The sequence below is a fragment of the Neolamprologus multifasciatus genome, chromosome 22, assembly GCF_963576455.1.
Source record: "Neolamprologus multifasciatus chromosome 22, fNeoMul1.2, whole genome shotgun sequence".
NCBI lineage: Eukaryota > Metazoa > Chordata > Actinopteri > Cichliformes > Cichlidae > Neolamprologus > Neolamprologus multifasciatus.
The window spans coordinates 12,248,012-12,254,478 of record NC_140459.1 but is presented as its reverse complement, the minus strand read 5'-3'; the positions used below and the strand labels follow the sequence as shown (position 1 = coordinate 12,254,478).

At 39.4% G+C, this 6,467-nt stretch overlaps 1 long non-coding RNA gene across 1 annotated transcript; it reads right to left on the bottom strand.

Annotated features, from left to right (window-relative positions):
• Positions 1 to 3,501: 3,501 nt before the first annotated feature.
• Positions 3,502 to 4,216, bottom strand: LOC146493022 (uncharacterized). Its single transcript, XR_014871857.1, has 2 exons — positions 3,697 to 4,216; positions 3,502 to 3,660 (listed from the first exon to the last, which is right to left on the bottom strand). It is a non-coding gene; the product is annotated as an uncharacterized LOC146493022 (long non-coding RNA).
• Between the last annotated feature and the right edge of the window lie 2,251 nt (positions 4,217 to 6,467).

The following is a 6,467-nucleotide window of genomic DNA, read 5'->3' as shown; positions in this document are numbered from 1 at the left end:
TTTTGGAGTTTGCATGTGTTTTGGAGTTTGCAAGTGTTTTGGAGTTTGCGTGTGTTTTGGAGTTTGCAAGTGTTTTGGAGTTTGCAAGTGTTTTGGAGTTTGTACGTGCTTTGTCTCTAGGGGCCACCGTACCAAAGCCCCTCTGCTTTTTAACTCCAGCTGATAAGACCATTTCCCATAAACATAAACTACTCTACACTCTTTTGGGGATAAATAAAGTCTTTCTGATTCTGAGTGTCAATGTCAGAGGTGATAGACTTGGAGTTTTATGTTTTTTCTTTTCTTTCTACTTATGTAGAAAAAGTGCTCGTATAAATGGATGAATGAGACATGTTGTAAAAAGCACTTCCAGTGCTCCAGTAGAGTAAATTGCTATATAGGAACCAGTCAATTAACCACTTACCATGCTTTGCCAACTTAACAAGCTGGGCTGGAAATCAGAGGAAGGCTCAACGTATTGCAGTCTCGTTTTTTGCCAACTGGGCCTGCTGGGCTATAGTATCAGTAGCAAAAATTGTCTTATCCCAGTTGTTTGTGAAGTGGTCTAAGATACTGGACTCAAGAATGAACGAAAGCACTTCAAGTAACATTGGGTCACTTTGATGGCCTCCTTCGATCAGGGCCTTCTAATGTTACTTATAGCCTTCAAATTTGGGTGCAGGTTCAAATCTCACTTCTAAAAAAAAGCTTTTCTTACATGTACTACAGCTGCCTTACTTCTTTTGTCCAATAGACTATGCATTATACTCTAATGGTTCAAGACACATATAAGTGTTAAAGCAGATTTCTTTCAATAACAAGTACTCATAGCTTTATTTAAAAACAGCAGTGAAAGATGACTCTAAAACAAATGACACATGTCACTAAGCAATCATCCTGTGTGATTGCTGGAGTGGCTCACACAGTTCATCCCTGGCTTATGTTCACCATTTCCCAGGGTTTCAGACTACAGTTTTCAGTGAAGATTCCTTGGGGTAGTTGCTAATATCAACTGCCAGACCAGTAATTGTTCCCTGCAGCTGCAATAGGCTAGCAAGGGAAATGATTGTGTGGAGCAGACTGTAAAATTTCATCAAACAGCTTGGATAAAATCTGAAAACAAAACCTTTGGCAGGGGTTGGGGTTGAACCAGTGTCTCCATTTGGATGCTAGATGTCACCTTGATCAGGAAAAAAGAGCTTTTTGGTGCCTTAAACCACTTAGCTATGTGGACAAGCGCAAGGCAAAGCTCATACAACTCCATGTGAACATTAAATTTGCTTAGAAAGCTGCTTACAAGTGATGTATTTCTGAATATACTTGTGTTTTGTGCTTTAACTTAAAGAGACATCACTATTGGACATATGAATGAATGAATGCAAGTGTACAACATGTAAGAAAAGATATTTGTCAGGTGTGGGATTTGAACCTGTACTTATAAAATTTAGAACGTAAAAGTGGTTGAGGATAACACTTTGTTAGAAACAGCACATCAAAGAGAACCAAAGCCACTTGGGTAGCCAAGCTTCAGTCTAAGTCCTAATACCACTTCCGATTAGCAGAAAACAAAAGACAATGTCACTGTATATGCAACCAAATGTGAAGAACAAGTTTATAAGTGTCTCAGTGAGAGATAGTTCATCAACATGAACTATAGTTACTTGCACTGAAGCGGTTTAGTGTCTTAGACCACCAGCAAAGAGGAAGGTGAAATTACAGCTAGAGAAAGATATTTGGTGGGTGAACATCTCGTCTGGCTACTATACTGAAGAAGTCCTCACCCTCAGAGCTCAATGAACAGTAACCTCATATACATGTGATGAAGTTGCTGAAGACTAGTCTTTACCCACTTAAGAGCACAAGTTTCAACACTTTCAATTGTATGCTCTTTGCATATATAATGTGAGGTCTGTGGATAATAGGACGGACAAGTTCTAACTGCTGATTAAGACCCTCAGGGAACAGATTAAATCTATCAGTGAATGACACAAACACCTCTATGCTACAAAAAGCTTACTCCCATCTAGATAGCAGCAGCTTCACATTTTTGATATATGCCTCCCATTAAAACTAGCCAAAGAAAAATGTGTGCTCTTGAGGTGTGGTTTTAAATCCTACTCTCCCCAAAAATTTAATCCACAATTGTACCTAACCAGCTCTTATATGGTGTAATTACAGTTTTTTCTGATTGCTTAAGCACATTTTTTGTAACTATTGGCTATTTTTGCAAAACTCTACACACAAATAAGAAAACCTGTCACCCAATTATCAAAACATTGTAGTTCTCTTGCAAAAGCGAACACAGCTAGATTAACTCTTCACACCTTCGTAAAAATGGTGTTTTCGTATCAAACACTACACACAAGCCATCATCTACTAAGCACACAATGCGCCAACTGCACACTGATGGTATGAATACAAAACACATCTGGCTTTTGCTTTCTCTGTGTACAGATGTCAATTGAACATTCTGCCTCTGCCCCCAACATCTGGACGTCTAGCAATTCTGTAAAGTAACAATTTCAGTATTTTTGCATGTATGGTACTGTTGTGTTTCTCATTAGAGTATGGCAGTGCTACAAAGTACTTACCGATTCTCATTTCGAAATGTCCTAATGATGCTTGCCACAGTGTAGCGGCTCAGTTTAGGCTGAACCCGTTGGCCAGCTTCCCTCAGGGTCATCCCATGGTTGATGACATGGTCCACTATTGTAGCCCTGATGTCATCAGTTATTCTGTTTCTTACTCTTCTTACCCTTCCTCTTTCCCCTCCTCGTCCTCTTCTTGCTCCTCTTTGTCCTCTTCCTCTAACTTCCTCTAACCCTCTTGCTTCTTCACCTCCACGTCCTCTTCCTCCAACTTCTTCACCTCCACGTCCTCTCCCTCGGCCTCCTCTGATTCTCACTCTTCTCACTCTTACTGCTCCTTCCATTGTACTCCACATAGACAGCTTACCTGTGGCCTGTTTATAGTGCTTAGGCTGATTGCAAAGTGGACTAATTATCTAAAACAGTTTTCACATCTGAAAGTGTGCCAGACAGTTGGCAAAATAGTGTTAATGATAGCCATACATGTGTATAATTTTGCTAGGAGTGTGTTGGAAATTTGGTAATTGAGTGTAAGCAGTGAGTTGTGCCTACAGTTTTGCAAAGTGTGTGTTACAAAATTGCAAACTGAGTGCAAAGCAGTGTTTGTGCTTTTAGTTTTGCAAACTCAGTGAGTGGTTTTGCTATAAGTGTTAATAGTTTTAGGAATTGTGCTATAAGAATCACAGTTAGGGTTTAAGCATTCAGAAAAAACTGTATTTGCAATCGCCATGTTGACTATATGGGTTTCTTGGTCTGCAGTGAACATGCGTCCTCTGCCCCCAGCATCTGGTCATCTAGCAATTCTGTAAAGTAACAATTTCAGTATTTTTACATCTATGGTATTGTTGTGTTTCTCATTAGCATATGGCAGTGCTACAAATCTTAGTGCAAAGTGACTGTACTAACCGATTCTCATTTCAAAATGTCCTCATGATGCTTGCTACAGTGTAGCGGCTCGAGTTAGGCTGAACCCGTCGGCCAGCTTCCCTCAGGGTCATTCCACGGTTGATTACATGGTCCACTATTGTAGCTCTGATGTCATCAGCAATTCTATTTCTTACTCTTCTAACCCTTCCTCTCCCCCCTCCTCGTCCTCTCCCCCCTCCTCGTCCTCTCCCCCCTCCTCAACCTCCTCTTGTTCCTCCTTGTCCTTGTCGTCCTCTTCATCCTACTTCTTCACCTCCACGTCCTCTTCCTCGGCCTCCTCTACTTCTCACTCTTCCTGCTCCCTCAATTGTACTCCACACACAGAGCTTACCTGTATTATAGTGCTTGGGCTGATTGCAAAGTGAACTAATTATCTAAAAAAGTTTTTACATGTGACAGTGTGCCAGACAGTTGGCAAAATAGTGTAAATAATAGCCATAAATGTGTATAGTTTTGCTAGGAGTGTGTTGATCATTTGGAAATTGAGTGTAAAGCAGTGAGTTGTGTTTACAGTTCTGCAAAAAGAGTGCTGTGCAGTGGATTGTAGCTACAGGTTTGCAAAGTGTGTGTTACAAAATGGCAAACTGAGTGCAAAGCAGTGTTTGTGCTTTTAGTTTTGCAAACTCAGTGAGTGGTTTTGCTATAAGTATTAATAGTTTTAGAAATTGTGCTATAAGAATCACAGTTAGTGTTTAAGCATTCAGAAAAAACTGTAAAACAACTTTCAACATACAACGGAACATGAATATGCACCAATGTGAACCATGACATTTATCTTAAAATGGGGGCTCATCCAGGATATTTCTGCTGAAAGTATTGCAGTGTTTTTGTTTGGTGTTTCTGATAGAAAGCCACTATTCCAGGAAAAATGTTCAACAAACTATAAGCTTAAAAATAAATTCTAACTTAGAGTAACTCTGTGATTGGCAAATCTTTTTGTTCTGTTCCACACCAGCTGATAAGGATTAGTTTGAGTCTGAGCAACTTTGTATAATTTTCTCAAGTTTCACTACCAACCACTTTGTGGTTTTTGAACAAGTTCTTGGAGACAAGTTGGCATCTTCCATGCAATTTCCATGAAATTCTTGTGAGGGGTCAGATTTGAAGTTACGCTGTTTTTATAGTCAGATGTCCTTTAGTTAGCAATGAATCTGCCCTTGAGTCTGGCACCTTTGTGTCACTTGGTAAAGATTTTTATAACCTGCTTGCTTTTGACTTTTATGGTTTTAACTTTGAAAACCTGTTTTAGAATACAGGATTGCATATGGCACAAATGTTTATGAAAGACCTCACCTATAAAAGTCTTAAGCACTTGAGTTGATGTCAACAGGATTGAATCTTGAACCCGGTATCATCCACAGATGAAAAATGGGTCTAAACTTGCCAACAGGCATTTGTAACATCTAAAAGGACTTTTGATGTTCTTTAGATGTGACTTTGTTATGGTTAGCTTTCTGGTAGTCAGATGTGCTCTAAGATACTAGACTATAAAATGTACCTCCACTTCCCAAGTGACTTTGGTTGTCCTTGTTAAATACCTGTCATCGGAACATACCACTGTCACTTTTGTATTCTAAGTAAAGGTGTGGGTTCAAATCCCCCTCTTGACAAAGCTTTTGTCTTTAGACTTCATTCAGCAGGTATTCCTGTGAAGAACCTCTCAATCAGCAGTTAGAACTTGTCCATCCTATTATCCACAGACCTCACATTATATATGCAAAGAGCATACAATTGAAAGTGTTGAAACTTGTGCTCTTGAGTGGGTAAAGACTAGTCTTCAGCAACTTCATCACATGTATATGAGGTTACTGTTCATTGAGCTCTGATGGTGAGGACTTCTTCAGTAAAGTAACCAGACGAGATGTTCACCCACCAAATATCTTTCTCTAGCTGTAATTTCACCTTCCTCTTTGCTCTGTACAACATGCTGCAAGTCAGAAGTGGTCTAAGACACCAAACTACAGTTCATGTTGATGAACTATCTCTCACTGAGACACTTATGGACTTGTTCTTCACATTTGGTTGCATGTACAGTGACATTGTCTTTTGTTTTCTGCTAATCGGAAGTGGTATTAGAACCTAGACTGAAGCGTTGCTACCCAAGTGGCTTTGGTTCACTTTGATGTGCTTTTTCTAACAAAGTGTTGTCATCATCCACTTTTTCGTTCAACATTTTATAAGTATAGGTTCAAATCCCACACCTGACAAATAGCTTTTCTTACCTGTTGTACACTTGCATTCATTCATTCATTCATTCATATGTCCAATAGACTGTTTAGCACATGTTTAGCTGTGATGTCTCTTTAAATTAAAGTATAAAACACAAGTATATTCAGAAACACATCACTTGTAAACAGCTTTTTAAGCAAATTTAAGGTCCACATGGAGTTGTATGAGCTTGACTTTCTGTTTTCCTGGATAGCTAAGTGGTTTAAGGCACCTTTTTTCCTGACCAAAGTGACATCTAGCATCCAAATAGAGAGACTGGTTCAACCCCAACCCCTGCCAAAGGTTTTATCCAAGCTGTTTGATGAAACTTTACCGTCTGCGCAACACAAGTCATAATCAGTTACTTTTAATTTCAATTACTTTTAATTTCATGGGCTCAAGAGTTCATTGCAACTTTAAATCTGGAGACAAACGCTTGCCAGGCATGGGAGTTGAACACAGAATTTTATTAAAAGTCTGTAGGACCCTTTTAACAGGAAGGACAAAAGCCTTGGTTTGGGCTACTTAGAATACTCATGCATCCTGCCAATCTGAAAACGATGTTATCTATCTGGACCTTACAGTCACATAGAAAGCGATGACTCCTTGACGTTGTTAACTGTGGACGAGTTTTATAAGCTCCTGCCGATCAGCATTATATCTTCCTTATCCTTTGCATATTTCAGACAAGGGTGTTTTCCGCCAATATCATTTAGTTAGTTATTGTTAAGTCAGTCCTTGATGTCAGGAGGTTAAGACTTCCAC